An 18,064-nucleotide genomic window follows, 5' to 3' on the forward strand; every position below is an offset into this window, starting at 1 on the left:
TCTTGACTTCCTACTTTTGCATTCCAGTCCCCTATAATGAAAAGGACATCTTTTTTGGGTGTTAGTTCTAAAAGGTCTTGTAGGTCTTCATAGAACCATTCATCTTCAGCTTCTTTAATGTTACTGGTTGGGGCATAGACTTGGATTACTGTGATATTGAATGGTTTGCCTTGGAAACGAACAGAGATCATTCTGTCGTTTTTGAGATTGCATCCAAGTACTGCATTTCAGACTCTTTTGTTGACCATGATGGCTACTCCATTTCTTCTGAGGGATTCCTGCCCACAGTAGTAGATATAATGATCATCTGAGTTAAATTCACCCATTCCAGTCCATTTGAGTTCACTGATTCCTAGAATGTTGACGTTCACTCTTGCCATCTCTTGTTTGAGCACTTCCAATTTGCCTTGATTCATGGACCTAACATTCCAGGTTCCTATGCAATATTTCTCTTTACATCATTGGACCTTGTTTCTATTACCAGTCACATCCACAACTGGGTATTGTTTTTGCTTTGGCTTCATCCCTTCATTCTTTCTGGAGTTATTTCTCCACTGATGTTCAGTAGCATATTGGGCAGTTACCAACCTGGGGAGTTCCTCTTTCAGTATCCTATCATTTTGCCTTTTCATACTGTTCATGGGGTTCTCAAGGCAAGAATACTGAAGTGGTTTGCCATTCCCTTCTCCAGTGGACCACATTCTGTCAGACCTTTCCACCATGACCCATCCGTCTTGGGTGTCCCCTCACGGCATGGCTTAGTTTCATTGAGTTAGAAGGCTGTGGTCCGTGTTATCAGACTGGCCAGTTTTCTGTGATTATGGTTTCAGTGTGTCTGCCGGCTGATACCCTCTCACAACACCTAACGTCTTACTTGGGTTTCTTTTACCTTGGACGTGGGGTATCTCTTCACGGCTGCTCCAGCAAAGCACAGCCGCTGCTCCTTACCTTGGACGAGGTCGCCCCTCCTGACCTTGAACGTGGAGTAGTTCTTCTCAGCCCTCCTGCACCTGCTCAGTTGCTGCTCCTCAGGTGTGGGGTAGCTCCTCTTGGCCACCGCCCCTGACCTCGGATGTGGGGTAGCTTGTCTCAGCTGCCGCCTCTGACCTCGGATGTGGGATAGCTCCTCTCAGCAGCTCCTGTGCCTTGGCAGCCTGGAGCTCTTAGTTGCTGCCCCTGTCCTTGGACATGGGGTAGCTCCTCTCGGCTGCGCTTCTGCGCGGTCCATCGCAATCTCCGTGCTTCTGATTACTGATAAGAAATAAAGGAATATTACTTAAGGAATAAAAGAATATAATATAGCAATATAATAAAGGAATATCATATATCAGATTATTGATAAGAAATAAAGGTATAGTCAGGCCAAAGACTAAGTAAAGGTACATACTCAAAGATATAGGCTAGACACTCAAGCTGGGTTTGCCTTGAAGGCATTTGCAAAACTGAGTAAATTTGGGTTTTATAGGTCTTAGGAGATAGGAAATAATAGGAAATAAAAACACAAGGTAGGACATTAAGTAAGAGACTTCCTATAAAGCTGCAATCATGAAACAGACTTCATTGTTGGTATAAAGGCAAACTAGAAATAGTTTAACCACCCCAAGAAAAGCCAGAGAAAATTGTGCTGTAATGAACATTGGTGCTGATTAAAGGCGTAGAAAACTTATCCTGAGAACTAGCAAAAATAAACTGGTTTTTAATCCATAATTGGAGTCTGAATTTTCAGTGTTGTGATGACCTGGAAAATATTCTTTTTTTAACATTTTTATTGGAATATAGTTGATTAACAGTGTTGTGTTAGTTTCTGCTCTACAGCAAAGTGAATCAGTTATACATATACATATATCCTCTTTTTAAATATTCTTTTCCCTTATAGGTCGTTATAGATTACTGAGTAGAGTTTTCTCTGCTATACAGTAGATCCTAATTATTTATCTACTTTTTAAAAAGTAGTATGTTTATGTCAATCCCAGTCTCCCAATTTATCCCTCCCTTCCCCTCCCGCCACTGGTAACCATAAGTTTGTTTTCTATATCTGTGACTCTTTTTCTGTTTTATAAGTAAGAGATATTCTTATACTCAAATGGCTAAGTCATAGAGTAGTCATACAACAGACTAGAAAGGAAGGAAGTGAAGTCGCTCAGTCGTGTCTGACTCTTCGCAACCCCATTGATTGTAGTCTACTAGGCTTCTACATCCATGGGATTTTCCAGGCAGGAATACTGGAGTGGGTTGCTATTTCCTTCCTCAGGGGATCTTCCCAACCCAAGAATTGAATCTGGTCTCCCTCATTGTACGTAGACACTTCACCATCTGAGCCACCAGGGAAGTTCATATAGCAATTATGAAAAACAAACTCAACAACTCAAAAGGTGAGAGAAAGGAGCTAGATATAACATTTTATAGAGTGTGTAATACAGTTATATGAATTAGGCAAAACTAAATCATATTGTTTATAAATGCATAATTCAGTTCAGTTCAGTTGTTCAGTCGTGTCTGACTCTTTGCGACCCCATGAATCGCAGCATGCCAGGCCTCCCTGTCCATCACCATCTCCCGGAGTTCACTCAAATTCACATCCATCAAGTCGGTAATGCCAACCAGCCATCTCATCCTCTGTTGTCCCCTTTTCCTCCTGCCCCCAATCCCTCCCAGCATCAGAGTCTTTTCCAATGAGTCAACTCTTCATATGAGGTGGCCAAAGTACTGGAGTTTCAGTTTTAGCATCATTCCGTCCTAAGAACACCAAGGACTGATCTTTAGAATGGACTGGTTGGATCTCCTTGCAGTCCAAGGGACTCTCAAGAGTCTTCTCCAACAACACAGTTCAAAAGCATCAATTCTTCGGTGCTCAGCTTTCTTCACAGTCCCAACTCTCACATCCATACATGACCACAGGAAAAACCATAGCCTTGACTAGACGGACCTTTGTTGGCAAAGTAATGTCTCTGCTTTTGAATATGCTATCTAGGTGGGTCATAACTGTCCTTCCAAGGAGTAAGCGTCTTTTAATTTCACGGCTGCAGTCACCATCTGCAGTGATTTTGGAGCCCAAAAAGATAAAGTCTGCCACTGTTTCCACTGTTTCAGCATCTATTTCCCATGAAATGATGGGACCAGATGCCATGATCTTCGTTTTCTGAATGTTGAGCTTTAAGCCAACTTTTTTACTCTCCTCTTTCACTTTCATCAAGAGGCTTTTTGGTTCCTCTTCACTTTCTGCCATAAGGGTGGTGTCATCTGCATATCTGAGGTTATTGATATTTCTCCCGGCAATCTTGATTCCAGCTTGTGCTTCTTCCAGCCCAGGAAGAAGCATAATTCTGGGCTGGCAAACTATTTATAGGCAAATTAGAAATAGTTTAACTACCCCAAGAAAAGCCAGAGAAAATTTTTCTGTTATGAACATTGGTGCTGATTAAGGGCATAGATGTACTCTGCATAGAAGTTAAATAAGCAGGGTGACAATATACAGCCTTGATGTACTCCTTTTCCTATTTGGAACCAGTCTGTTGTTCCATGTCCAGTTCTAACTGTTGCTTCCTGACTGGTGGGAAATACAGTCATAGGTGAATCTCACAAAAATTAAACTGTATTTTTAGCCAGGTGGGAGATCTATTAAGACATATTTTTAAATGCCTGAATTATCTGTAGGAAATTTTAACTCATCCTTCTGAGAAATAGATAAATCAACAGATGAGAGGAATATAATTAGTTTAATCAGAGAATTTTGGAAGATTTTTGAATAATCATTATCTATAAACCACTCACCTTTCTGTACATGAGAATGCAAGTAATTATGATACAAAGTACAAAGAATACAAATCCTCTGTGAGTATTTTAAAAGAAGTTATGCATGCCCTTCATGGATAAAAAATGAAATTTTGAAAACATTAAAAAAATACCAAGAGATGGAGATACATATCATGTTAGTTGATTAAAAGTCACAGTAAAACATTAAAAAAATACCAAGAGATGGAGATACATATCATGTTAGTTGATTAAAAGTCACAGTATTATATTAATAGATTTAAACAATTCTAATTGAAACATTAACAGGCTTCTTGTGATAATGTGTGTGTGTATGTGCGTGAGCATAATTTGATGAACATATTTGAAAATCAATGTGACTGAACAGAGTAAAGAATAACCGATTAATCATGAAGTAGAACAGTTGTGGAGATTTGCCTTTTTGTATATCAAGAATTATTTTATTATTACAGTTATTAATATAGTGGTTTAATGGTGAAGGTACAGACAAATTACTAGTGAAATGAGAATATAGAAAAGCATCTATAGAAATAGTAACTGATTTATGCAAATGTAGATAAACATTTTTGATTAAATGAAATTAGGATACATAATTATCTTGATGGAATAAAAATGAAATTAGAATCCTACTTTTCATGTCCAAAAATCAGTTTCAGTTGTCTTAAGAACCTAGACATGAAAGGTAAGCTACAGACTTTTGCAAACCATATGGCAGAATATTTTTTTAAAACATCATGGTAAAATTTTCTTAAACATACACATATACACATAGCAGAAATAACATAAGGAAAATGTTGATAAATTTAATGACATCAAAGATAAGAACCTATCTTAATTAAAAGGCATCATAAAAAAGAGTAGGAAGACAATTCATGAATTAGAAGAAAATATTGTATCAAACATATCTTACAAAGGACTGGTAACCAAGAACATGTAAAAAAAAGTCAAGAAATTAATAGGACAAAAATCAACAGTAAAATAAAAAATGGGCAAAATATTTGAGTATGAACTTTACAGAAAGAGATACCAAAATTTCTAATAAGTATAAAATAAGATCACAATTAAATGGCACATAACACTTAATTGAGAGGCACATATTAAAAGGCCAGAAAGTTCCAACTGATGGTGAGGATGTGAAAAAAACAAAATCATTATACCCGGGTATAACTGCTTTGAAAAGCAATTTGGAATTACTTAGTAAAATTAAGCATAATCATTCTTCTAACATTGATTCAACTCCTGTCTATGACATTTATTCAACGCCAATACATGTGCTTGGAGATAAGTAGAAAAATATTTAAAGTAGTAATATTAAAAACTTTGGAAATCAACACATGAATCTTTCAACAGTGAAATGAATAAATGGGATTTTTAATATTCACATGGTCAAATACTTATATAGAATAGTGAAAAATTAAGGCATCAGAGTTACATCCACCAGTAAAGTTGAATTTACAAAAAAGCACAATCTTAAGCAGAAGAAACAAGGAGGTACACAGAGCATAATCAAGTGATGTGAACTTCAAAAAACCCTGCAAAATTAAACAAAAAAATGTTATGTAAGACTTAGATCCATTATAGTTGTTTCATCAAGGAAGATAGGATGAATGGATTTAGGAAGGAATGTATAAGAACCTTCAAAGTGACAATAATTTTTTCTTTCTTGTTCTGGTTGGCATGTACTTGGGTGTGGTATGGATTATTTTCTTTATCCCTTTAAAGTATTACATAAGCTTTATTTTAAATCTTTTCAACATCTAATACATATGATACATGACACTGTTCTACCAATAGCAGAACTGCTCAAGTGTTAGAGGGATCATTATATTTCTAGGATTTTGCAGTCTAGCTGTTTTAGCTGCAATTGTATCGTCCCCCAGTATGTTAAAGTTCCAACTCTCAGTACCTCAGAATGTGATCATATTTGAATATAGGTTCAATGCAGATCTAATTAATTAAGATGTGGTCCGTGCTTAAAGGGTGGGCTTCTATTCCAACAAGACTGGTATCTTTTCAAGAAGGTGCTCCGTGAAGACAGACATACTCGGAGAACAATATGTGATGATAAAGTCAGAGTTGGAGTTGTGCAGTGGCAAGCCAAGAGATGCCAATACAAAAGCAAAGCACCAGAAACTAGGAAGAGTCAAGGAAGGAGTCCCTCACAGTGTTCTGAGCTGTTCTGATAACAGCTCAATTTTGAGCTTTAACCCCAGCACTTTGACACAAAAAATTTCTGTTTTAAGCTATCCAGTTTATGGTTTTTTGTTATGGCAGTCCTAGGAAACTAATACATGGGCAAACTACTCTTTGTATCCTTTCAGGAAGAAGTGTCGTTGGTCTCCCCAGGAAATAAGGATAGGCAGTAACTGATGTTCATATTGTTGTGTTTTTTTAATAGTTTATTTTTTATTGAAGGATAATTGCTTTACAGAATTTTGCTGTTTTCTGTCAAACCTCAACATGAATCAGCCATAGATGTATATATATCCCCTCCCTTTTGCAGCTCCCTCCCCATCCCACCCTTATAGTTTGATACAGAGCCTCTGTTTGAGTTTCCTGAGCCATACAGAAAATTCCCATTGGCTATCTATTTTACATATGGTAATGTAAGTTTCCATGTTACTCTTTCTGTACATCTCCACCCTCTCCTCCCCTCTCCCCATGTCCATAAGTCTATTCTCTATGTCTGTTTCTCCACTGTTGCCCTGTAAATAAATTTTTCAGTACCATTTTTCTAGATTCCATATATATATATGTGTTAGAATGTGGTATTTATCTTTCTCTTTCTGACTCGCTTCACTCTGTATAATAGGTTCTAGGTTCATCCACCTCATTAAAACTGACTCAAATGTGCTCCTTTTTATGGCTGAGTAATATTCCATTGTGTATATAAACCATGACTTCTTTATCCATTCATCTGTCAGTGGACGTCTAGGTTGCTTCCATGTTCTAGCTATTGGAAATAGTGCTGCAATGAACAATGGGATACATGTGTCTCTTTCAAATTTGGTTTCCTTAGGGTATATACCTAGGAGTGGGATTGCTGGGTCATAGGGTGGTTTTATTCCTAGTTTTTAAAGGAATCTCCATACTGTCTTCCATAGTGGCCGTATCACTTTACATTCCCACCATCAGTGCAAGAGTGTTCCCGTTCCCTTTTATCGACAACCTCTCCAGCATTTATTGTTTGTAGACTTTTTGATGAGGGCCATTCTGACCTGTGTGAGGTAAGATCTCATTGTAGTTTTGATTTGAAGAGGAAGAAAGGCAACTATAGTTTTGACAGCCTTCAGAATATTATACAATGATAATGCATTTTTAATTTAAATTTTGAAAAACTAAAGTATTCATATGTTTAAAAATTCAAAATGAAAAATATAATAATATAAAGTCTCCCATACCCATCAATGTATCTTTCCAGAGATACTGATGAATATCTTGGTACATCAGCATATACCCCATTCTTATAACACCTTTTTTTTTTCCCACAAAGCCATTGTATATACTCTGTTTTGTATTTTTCCTTTTTCACATAACTTTGTGACCTGGGGATATTTTAGTATCAACACATAAGTGCTTCCTTTTGCTTATGGCTACAGAGGCATTCAACAATTTTAGAACAAGTGATAGATTTTTGAAAATATTTTAACTCTGCTCTTAAAAACAGAATTAGACTAATAAAAATTTTGGGGTAAAGATAATTGAGTGAATCTTCATCACTGACTTTAGTTCCCCTAGTATATAATAAATATGAAGTGGTAAAGTCTTGTGCTATAAACTTTGAAAAATTATGACAAAAGCAGAAAATTTGACACCAAAATAGTTCTTGATTCTACTGCCATCTCATTCTCCATGCCAGAAGGGCAAATGAGAACAGAAGGTGAGATGACAAAACCCTGAGATTTTCTCACTGAGAATCCCAGTTTGGAGAGATGCAGACTAAGAATGTGAAAATGAAATATTGAGAGTAGGATCTTAGCAGAACTGAAAATGGTCTCTAGGAAATTGATTTTTCCAATGAGCCAGTTTTTATGACAGAAGATACCCCTGGTTGTATGGTTTGTGCTCTTTGTAGAACATTTAGAAGAATTTCAAAGATAAAACAGAGAAGAGTTTCCTTAGAAGCTGTGCTTTTATTTTCATGTGTCCTCTTCCCCTTTTCATCACTACAAACTCTCAGACTGCAGATAAACAAACAGAAAATGAGATTTGTCCTCAAACTGTAGTTTGGATAAAATATGAGAGTGTCAAAAAGGATGTACCCTCAATACGTCAGACAATATTAGTGTTTAGATTAGAGGCATGTTAATTACCAACAAGCTTTTAAAAGATGGTCAGCAACTAAACAATTGACCGCAGCAGTGTGCGGCAGATTAAGTACCCACTCACAAAAATATATTGTCCAAAGACGGGAGGAAAACTTTCCAAGCATGTTTTGTGTTATATAAAACTTAATAAAAAATACAAAATCAATAAAACAATGGGTCAAAGACAAGGCACTAAACAAGCAAATAAAATGAAATGGAAAATTTCAGAGCTGGTAAAACAAATCAAGTTCAAAATATCAACATTTATAACACTTACAATAAATTAGAAACAACAAGAGGCAGGAAAGACAGAGTGAAATATTGAATTTCTGCCCTGGGAGGAATACTGAGAATAATAAATTCATTGGAGAAAAATAAACAAAAAGATTTTTTAAATTACAGATGAGAAATTTAGAAGCCAAGATGAGCTAATATAAGGACAGTTGCTGTATTTGAAGGAGAGATTAAAGTTAATGGGGAAAAAAAAACTATTAAGATATAGAAAAGAGGAAATTGTCTCCCAAATTAAGACATATTGGAATATCTTAGGTAAATTACGAACTTCTGAGGAAGAAAGACTTTCTTAGACATTTAGGAAGAATCAATTTTTTTTCTGTCTCCCATAAAGGATGAGAAGTAGGAAGTAATATTTATCACAAATTTCTCCACAATTTTCAGTACCACCTAGGAAGTCTATAAAATTCCAAGGGAAAACAAAAATGACCTAAAATATTTATCCAGATAAGTTATCATTTATAGTATAGCTAAATTATCACACAGTAAAAATGGCATTTGTCAGACACTCAGAGAAGTAAGAACTCAGTAATTATAGCCCATATGATCTTTTCTCAAAGTAATTACTATTCATTGATGAAGTCTGAGTAATAAGTGTATCAAAGAGGAATTCAGGAATAGAACTGGATTTGTAATGAATATAGTAGGAAGAATTCTAACATGACCCTTTGAGATTCTTATGCCCTGGTTTATATGCCTTATCTAAATCTCCTCTTCTTGAGTGTGGATGGGTCTAAAAAATATGATCACATATCACTTCCTTGATTAGGTTATTAATTAGTTGACTTTAAGTTTTAATCAAAAGAGAGCTTAACTTGTATGGATCTGACTTCATCAAGGGGGCCTTTATAGAACATGAAGTTTCAGGGAGACATTCTCCTAGTGGCCTAAAAGAAAGCAAAGAGACACGTTATGATCTGCCAATGAAGAGAAGTGGCTAGTAGTCAACAGCTAACAAGAAAATGGGGGCCTTGATCCTATAATCGTAAGTAACTGAATTCTGCCAATAATTGTTTGATGTTGGAAGAGGACAAGCTCTAGGAGGAGCAACCAGGCAGTGCCTGGAATCCAGTTTCATGGGACCCTGAGCTTAGGAGCTAGCTAGACCATGCCTGGACTCCTAATCCGATGGAAAATATGTGATAATAAATGTGTATTGCTTCTAGCTGCCAAATTTGTATTACTTTGTTACATAGCAACAGGATATTAATACAGTGGGCTTTTAAGCATGGAAAGTGGACAAACATACTTGAGGAATTTGGATTTAAAAATATAACATCAGTATTATGAAATTTGAAGAGGAAAACTTATATGACTAATTAATTGAAGTAGTTGGGAAAAGGTAGATAGAAGAGTACAAGGCATAATCTTATTTTTAAGGCAGGAGTCATTTAAAGATGTATTAGAAAATTGTGACTGAAATATAATGATTCCAAATTCTTAATGTTTACATAATGTTATTCCTAATATAAGCAGGAATTTGGAGAACTTGTACTTTTATTAAAGGATTAATGATCTTGTCTATTGCTTTTTTAAAACTACACTACTCCTATCTACTCTATTTACCTACATAGAACTGAAATGAGATTCACAGGAGCAAACCTCCTAGTTACACAGGTAATTTTGGGGCTGTGCAGGTAATTTGGGGGCAGTGGGATTTTATGTAATTTTAGCTTTCCTTATTTTTGTATTGCTTAATATTTTAAATAGTGAGCATACACTGGTTCCCACACAATAATTTTTCTAAAATTCTTTACAATTGTTATGCCTTCCTAAAGACTTGACCTCTGTGATTATGATGTAATGATTTTGTTTATCCTTGAAAATATTCCTTGTTCTGCAGTGTGATTTATCTGAAATCAACATGGCTTTACCTGCTTTCTTTAGATGCATGTTAGCATGGTATATCCTTCTCTGCCTTTTGCTTTCAACCTGAGTGTTTAAATTTAAAGGATTTCTTGAAGACAACATATAGCTGGGTCTTATTATTGTTGTTGTTTTTTAATCTATTCTGACAATCTGTGACTTGTGCACTTCAATCATTTGCATTTAAAATGATTATAAATATAGCTGGGTTAATATCTACTATGTTGCTATCTATTTTTATGTTTGTTACCTTTTTCTTCTTTTTTTATCCCTCTTATTTTTCTGTCTTCTGGTTTCAGATGAGCATTTACAGGGTTATATTTCCACTCCACTCTTTACGTAGTAATTATACTTCTTTTTAATGTTTTTATAGTTGCTGTAGTGTTTGCAATATACATTTTAAACTAGTCTAAATTCATTTACATTATGCCATTCTCCTGTTATAAACATTATTTCATTTTCTTGCAAGAAGTAAGTCTGCTGTCATTGTTTTCCTTGCTACTCTATGGTAAGGTGCCTTTCCACTCCCAACCCACCCCTGGCATTTTTCTAGATTTTTCTCTTTGTCTTTAGTTTTCTGCATTCTGAGTATCACATGCCTAGATGTAGATGTTTTGTGCTTATCCTGTTTGGTGTTCTCTGAGATTTCTAAGACTGAGTTTTTGTATTTGTTATTAATTTTGGAAAATTCTTGACTATTATTTCTCCAAGCATTTCTTCTGCTTTATTCTCTCTTCTTCTAGTACTCAAGTTCTAATATGCTGTAACTTTGGTAATTGTTTCACAGCTCCAGGGTATTCTATTTTTCCCCATTTTTTTCCCTTTGCATTTCAGTTTGGGAAGTTTCTATTGATACATCCTCAAGGTGGTTGATTCTCTCTGTGGCTGTATCCAGTCTACTGGTAAGCTCAGCAAAGATATTCTTCATTTATGCCACAGTGTTTTTAATTTCTAGTATTTCTTTTTTACTTCTTTTAGAGTTTCCACCTTTCTGCTTACATTATCCATACATTCTTAGATGTTGTCTCCTTTTTCTGTTATAGCCCTAACATAGTAATCTTAGTTATTTTAATTCCTGTCTGATAACTCCATCAGTGTCATTTCTGACTGCTTCTACTGCTTATGTTATTACTTCAGACTGTTTTTTTTTCTTTCCTTTTACCATGCCTTGTGATTTTTTTGTTGAGACATGATATATCAGGTAGTAGGAACTAAGGTAATTCGGCCTTTAGTATAAGTTTTTATGTTAATTTGGCTGGGAGTATGACTGTATTTAATGTTTGTAGTAGCTTAAGGGACTTCAGATTCCTCTAGTACCCTTGTTTGTAGCTTTTTAAAAACTGGATTTCTCTACATACTTCTCCTCAGAGAGACACTATGCTTTCATTTCTAGATCTCTTAATCAACTGTTATTTTACTGGAGTCCTGTTGATGTGGTGGTAAGGTGTTAGTGATGGGAAATATTCTGTAATCTAAAGAATAAATCTGTCTTGTGGTGGACCTGTGCTCCTGGGCTGTACCTTCACATGGATTTCTTGCTTCCCATTCCCCTTCTTTTGGTGAGCCATGAAGGCAAGAGGCAGCTAGAGATGGAGAACTACTCTTTCCCCAGGTGGAATGAGACTCTGGTAAAGTCCTTTTCTTTATAGAATGGCACTTTGCTATAGAGGATATTTTGTACCTATTTCACAATGGCTGTTCTCCTCCTCATGCCAAAGCCACAAAGGGATCTTTGTTATCTCTTCACCATGAGAATCTTGCAGGATTTCTGCAAATAAAACCCATTAAAGTGTGGTGGCCCTTTTATTATGGTGACCCCTTTATGACTGTGGCCCCTGGGAGTTTCTCATTCTTAAGCTAGTCCACACTTGGCCTCAAGCAATTTGTAAGAATACCCTATCAGTTATTACTACAGGTTTACGGCTCCAGTGGTTTATATAAGCAGATCTTGGCTAACACTTTCTGGATTCACTTGTCTCTCTAGATTTTCTGAAAAATATTTATTCATTTGGCTGTGCTGAGTCTTAGTTGCAACATGTGAACTCCTAGTTGTGGTATGTAGGGTCTAGTTTCCTGACCAGGAATTGAACCCCAGGCCCCTGCATTGGGCGTACAGAGTCCTAGGCACTGGACCACCTTTCTAGAGAAGTCTTCGTCTTTCTAGATTTTGAGCTTGCAGTTTGTCTTATAACCTTCTCTTTCTCATGAGCTCAAGAAAAATTGTTGACTTCCAGTTTATTCAACTTTTTCTTGTTGTAAGAAAGAGATGATGGCTTCCAAATTTTTTTCACATCATGGATGAACCTGGAAGATCTTGTGCTAATTTTTAAATCATGGAAATACATGAAATCACCAAAGGACCAATTGTAGAGAAATGTCATAAGGTTTTTAACACTTCAGTAATTAGATATCATACATAATCTGATAGTGGGTACTGAGATAGCTTACGAGAGATGGAATAAATGCCAGGAGACTGTGAAGTCATAAAGACCAAGAAAATAAAGAATTTCAAGAGAAGTGAGTGATCAAATGGTTGAATGTTACTGAGAGGCCAAGAAACCCCCAAAGAAGGTTGTGCATATTTGATTTGTCAGAAGATTAAGATAAGAGCAATCTTAGTAGAAGGAGCTAGGAAGAGTGTGAGTGAGTGAGTGTGTGTGTGTGTGTGTGTGTATTGAGGAGGAAAGCAGAAATCAGACTGAAATGAGTAAAAGTGTTTATTAAAGAATATGTGAAGACATCATGACTTAATCCTGTTTTCAAAGAGAAGTTTTCATCGAGAAGAATATTTTTACCTTTAGCCTTGAATTATTTAGGAGAACCCTGGAAAAGTTACTGAAAGTCTGTTCCATGCCTATAAAACTAAACTTGAAAAATAGGAAAAGTAGCAAACTAAATGGAGAAGGCCATGGCACCCCCTCCAGTGCTCTCGCCTGGAAAATCCCATGGATGGAGGAGCCTGGTAGGCTGCAGTCCATGGGGTCGCTAAGAGTCGGACAAGACTGAGCGACTTCACTTTCACTTTTCACTTTTCACTTTCATGCATTGGAGAAGGAAATGGCAACCCACTCCAGTGTTCTTGCCTGGAAGATCCCAGGGACGGGGGAGCCTGGTGGGCTGCCGTCCATGGGTTCGCATAGAGTCGGACACGACTGAAGTGACTTAGCAGCAGCAGCAAACTAAATAAATTATACCATTAATGTGGCAATAATGCTTTTTAAAAATACCTGCACACTTAAAGAGCAAAACATTACTTCTCTAAGGAAAACTCTATGGTCTAAATTTAGGGAGCCTAGTATAGTCAGGTAAGAATTTTAGAAAATAAAATTGTTCATTTGGCAAAGAAGAAGAGCTGTGGTATTGGGAAATCACTTTGAAAGATCCCTATATATGTATCCAGGATTTTTAAGGAATAGTATGAAGCAACAGTATATGTATTGTGCTGTTAATCTTTAGGATCAACCTGGGAGAAAGCACTGTTCCTTTTTCAGAAGTGAATTACTCTTCCCATTTCCCAGACCCCTGAGAAATAGACCTTACAACCCTCTCTACTTCAAGGACAAAGAGTTCAGTAAGTGCATTAGAGCCTGCCTTTGAAATAGAATTTAATCAGGCATGCTAGAGGAGGCAGACTCCATCAAGGCCAAGGTAGTAGGTCTAACTGCTTTTATTTGTGCTCTGTGTGCTCTGTGCATTTTGACCTGATGTAGGGCTAGATGTCAAATGAGATTTCTCAATTAGGGTGAAACAACTTAGTCTAGCCAGGTGAGTTTCATAATGATCCTCTGAAACTTCCCTTCTTAGTGTGAATCTAATGCTACTAAAAATTTTCATAGAACAAATTCATCATTCATTAACTCTAAAACAAATTCACTTTGTCTGTCCAGGAGCACTGCTCTTTCAAATCTAGCTGCATGAATTCTTCTACTTAACATACACCACCATCGTGTTAGAGGAGGCTGAATCTCAAATGTACACATCTACACAAATCCCTGCTGACTTCCAAGATCAATTACTACCTCAGATACCCACTGGGAGATTAGAACACAGCAGGATATAACAGGAGGATATAACAGTCTTAGACAATGTAATCAGCCATCCTGTTCTCTGAGGCAGGTTTCCTGATGAGCAGACAGAATGAAAACTCTGATAGGGAGGCAGCCAAAGAAGTGAGCACATGTGACTCAAGTGTTCATGACACTCTTCTCGTACTTATATTCTGAATTTTCTCTTCTTGTAAATATATTTCCTAAGTTTGCTCTGTGTCTACACTCAGACTTGGAGCTCCTTTCACACAGCTCTTTCTATTTAATATGTGTCAGGACAGTCTCTTCAGATCTTTTATCCCCTAATGAATTTTTCAAAAAGAATTTTTCATGAGTAGTTGCTGATACTGCCATGGCTTTTCCTTTTCCTTTCCTTTTATTTAGTTTTCTTTATTCTTCACGGGTGCTTTTACTTTTAATAATGATCATGCCGTTGGTTTCCTTTCACCAACTAAAAGTGAAAGGAACCAAGTACTTATTTCTCAAGAAAGACTTCTTTTTAATGTAAACAGTTCCTCAATGTAAAAACATAACTCTGAAACAAGCTACATTTTCTTTACTGCAGCGCATATGAAGTGAAAGCCTCCACGTAGTTTTGAAGGGAGGATAATTTAAATTTTATCAGCAAAGAGCAGCAGAGGTAGTACCAGGAACCTCTGGAGGAAAGCTTGGCTGCTTTGAAGCTGACCCACTGGGATGAAAGAAGACAGTTTTGTTTTAGAGATGAAAGTTGACTAGGTAAATTTTTTTTTTTAGATTTCACCACATTTTATTCAAGGGCGTCCTCAATGGCTCAGCAGGTAAATAATTCCCCTGCAATGCAGGAGATGAGGGTTCAGTCCCTGGGTCAGGAAGAGCCCCTGGAGAAGGAAATGGCAACCAGATCCACTATTCTTGCCTTTAAAAGCCCATGGACAGAGCAGCCTTGAGCTACAGTCCAAAGGTTCACAAAGAATCGGACACAGCTAAGCACTCAGGCACATTTTATTTACTATTGCTTGCCTACATTCCACGGTGTAAGGCAGAAGTCTCATGGGAAATCTGATTCTTCTCTCTGGCCATTCGGATACTTCTCTCTGACCTCTTGTTAATATAAAGACAGACATCATGCTTTTATACCTCATGTAAACATATTCATCTCGGAAATTTCACAAATGAAAAGCAAAGAGCTAAAGTTCAAAAACATGATTCATCTTCAGGAAAATAGAAACTTAAGAAAGTGCAAACAAAGGTACCCTGGTGTTAGCTTTTTGTTTGGCTGGCATTCATCTCTCATTTATGGAAAACAAGAGTCAATATTTCAATACTTTTTTTATATAAAGATAGCTTTCAAAAGGAGATTAAGAAACCTAGTTTCTCTCTAAACCTAAGTGATTTATAAATCTAGCTATAAGCAGGCCTATCAAAAGATAGGCATTTCATTTAGGAGTGAATTTGTGGAAAGAAATTACAAATATCAACAATAAATAAAATAGTTCTAGATTCACAATGCAGACAAATGTTGTGAAAAGCAAAAATAAAAGTACTTTTCCTTTTTTTTTGTTTTGTTTTTAAGAGAGAGACAGCTAAACTAATTCCTCTCCAAAATGTCTTTAGCTTAAATGCCCTTTGGTATTTAATAACGTGACCTCAATATTAAAGCTTCTCTAGAAAAACATTCACAGGCTGAGTTTGTGAAGCTATCAAACTTTACCTTTACATTTCCAGTAGTTTATTGTTGGATCATCCAGGATAACTACTGCTGCTGCTAAGTTGCTTCAGTCGTGTCCGACTTTTAGTGACCCCATGGACTGCAGCTCTTCCGTCCATGGGATTTTCCAGGCAAGAGTACTGGAGTGGGTTGCTGTTGCCTTCTCTGCCAGGATAATTAAGGGATATGAAAATAATCCATCTGTCCAAACTGACTTTTCATGCATTTATTTTTATAATTGGTTTTACAATGAAAGCAGTGTGGAAGTTGAAAGTTTGAGAAGCCTCTTATCAGGTAAGATTGAGGTCCATAGAGATTTTTCTCCTTCAGTTGATGAGTGTCAGAGCTAGCATTAGGACCCAGTGACCAAGACCAGAGTGATTTTCCATCTATGAAACGTTTTGCTTCCTCCTGAGGCATAATGAGGGTTAGAGAGGCGATGGCACACCACTCCAGTACTCTTGCCTGGAAAATCCCATGGATGGAGGAGCCTGGTAGGCTGCAGTCCATGGGGTTGCGAAGAGTCGGACATGACTGAATGACTTCATTTTCACTTTTCCCTTTCATGCATTGGAGAAGGAAATGGCAACCCACTCCAGTGTTCTTGCCTGGAGGATCCCAGGGACGGGGGAGCCTGGTGGGCTGCCGTCTATGGGGTCGCACAGAGTTGGACACGACTGAAGCGACTTAGCAGCATCAGAGGCATAATTAGACAAAAGTGTTTACTAACTAATTGAACATGATAAGGAAGGAGTAAAATTATATGCCTTTCTTAGTTGATCTAAAATAATAACTTTGATGTTTTCTTTGACATTCCTAGGTAAGATAGACACTTCAAATTCCCAGAGCTTGTATTACACAGTTGTGTAACATATTTTCTTATGTTTATCTGTGTCCCGCTAGCCTGTGAGCTATTTGAAATTAAAATAAAAACTAACACGTTTATAATACTAGAAGCCAGCATTGTTGAATGAGCTTATAAAAATGCACAAACATCTAAGTTTGTGCATCTAATAGTGCAGAAGAGGAAAGAGAAAGGCAACCAGTATCTACTCAGTGTCCACTGTGGACAAGGCTATGTGATTTACATATATTATTTTACTTGTAAAATATTGTTTCTCACAGCAAACCTATGAAGTTAATATTTATTATATATTTTAATAGATGAAATTGAGAAGGATTATATATATATATATAATATAGATAAAGGGATTAAATTACTCTTTGAAAATCATACATATAGTAAACTAATATTTGACTCCACATATGACCAATTCAAAGCTGATACATCCATCTTAGGCCTAATACCTATGGGTAATAATGATGGATATTTATTCTCCCCCAGCCAGTAAACTGGACTTCCCTGGTGATTCTGTGGTAAAGACCCTCTTTGCCAATGCAGGAGAAGTGAGTTCAGTCCCTGAGTTGGGAACATCCCCTGGAGAAGGAAATGGCAATCCACTCCTTTATTCTTGCCTGGGAAATCCCTTGTACAGAGCTGGCAGGCTACAGTCCGTGTTGTCACATAGAGTTGGAAATGACTTAGTGACTGAACTAAGTTGTTCAGTTGCCAAGTCGTGTCCAACTCTTTGTGGCCCATGACCTGCAGCATGCCAGGCTTCCCTGTCCTTCACTGTCTCCTTAAGATTGCCCAGACTCATGTCCATGAGTCGGTGATGCCATCCAACCATCTCATCCTCTGTTGCCCCCTTCTCCTCTTGCCTTCAATCTTTCCCAGCATCAGGGTCTTTTCCAGTGAGTCAGCTCTTCGCATCAGGTGGCTAAAGTATTGTAGCTTCAGCTTCAGCATCAATGCTTCCAACGAATATTCAGGGTTGATTTCCTTTAGGGTTGACTGGTTTGATCTCCACTCAATTAAGAGTTGTTCATACAATACGTAATTTCTTCTTTACAACAATTCTAAAGAAGTACTCATTATCGTTAACACCATTTTACAGATTATAAAACAGATTTAGAAAGATTAACTATGGAATTTTCCAGGCAAGAATACTGGAGTGGGTTGTCATTTCCTACTCCAGGGGTTCAAAGTCATATAGATTGGTAAATGCCAAAGTGGGATTTAAAAGCAG

Source organism: Bubalus kerabau, chromosome 9, assembly GCF_029407905.1.
Source record: "Bubalus kerabau isolate K-KA32 ecotype Philippines breed swamp buffalo chromosome 9, PCC_UOA_SB_1v2, whole genome shotgun sequence".
NCBI lineage: Eukaryota > Metazoa > Chordata > Mammalia > Artiodactyla > Bovidae > Bubalus > Bubalus kerabau.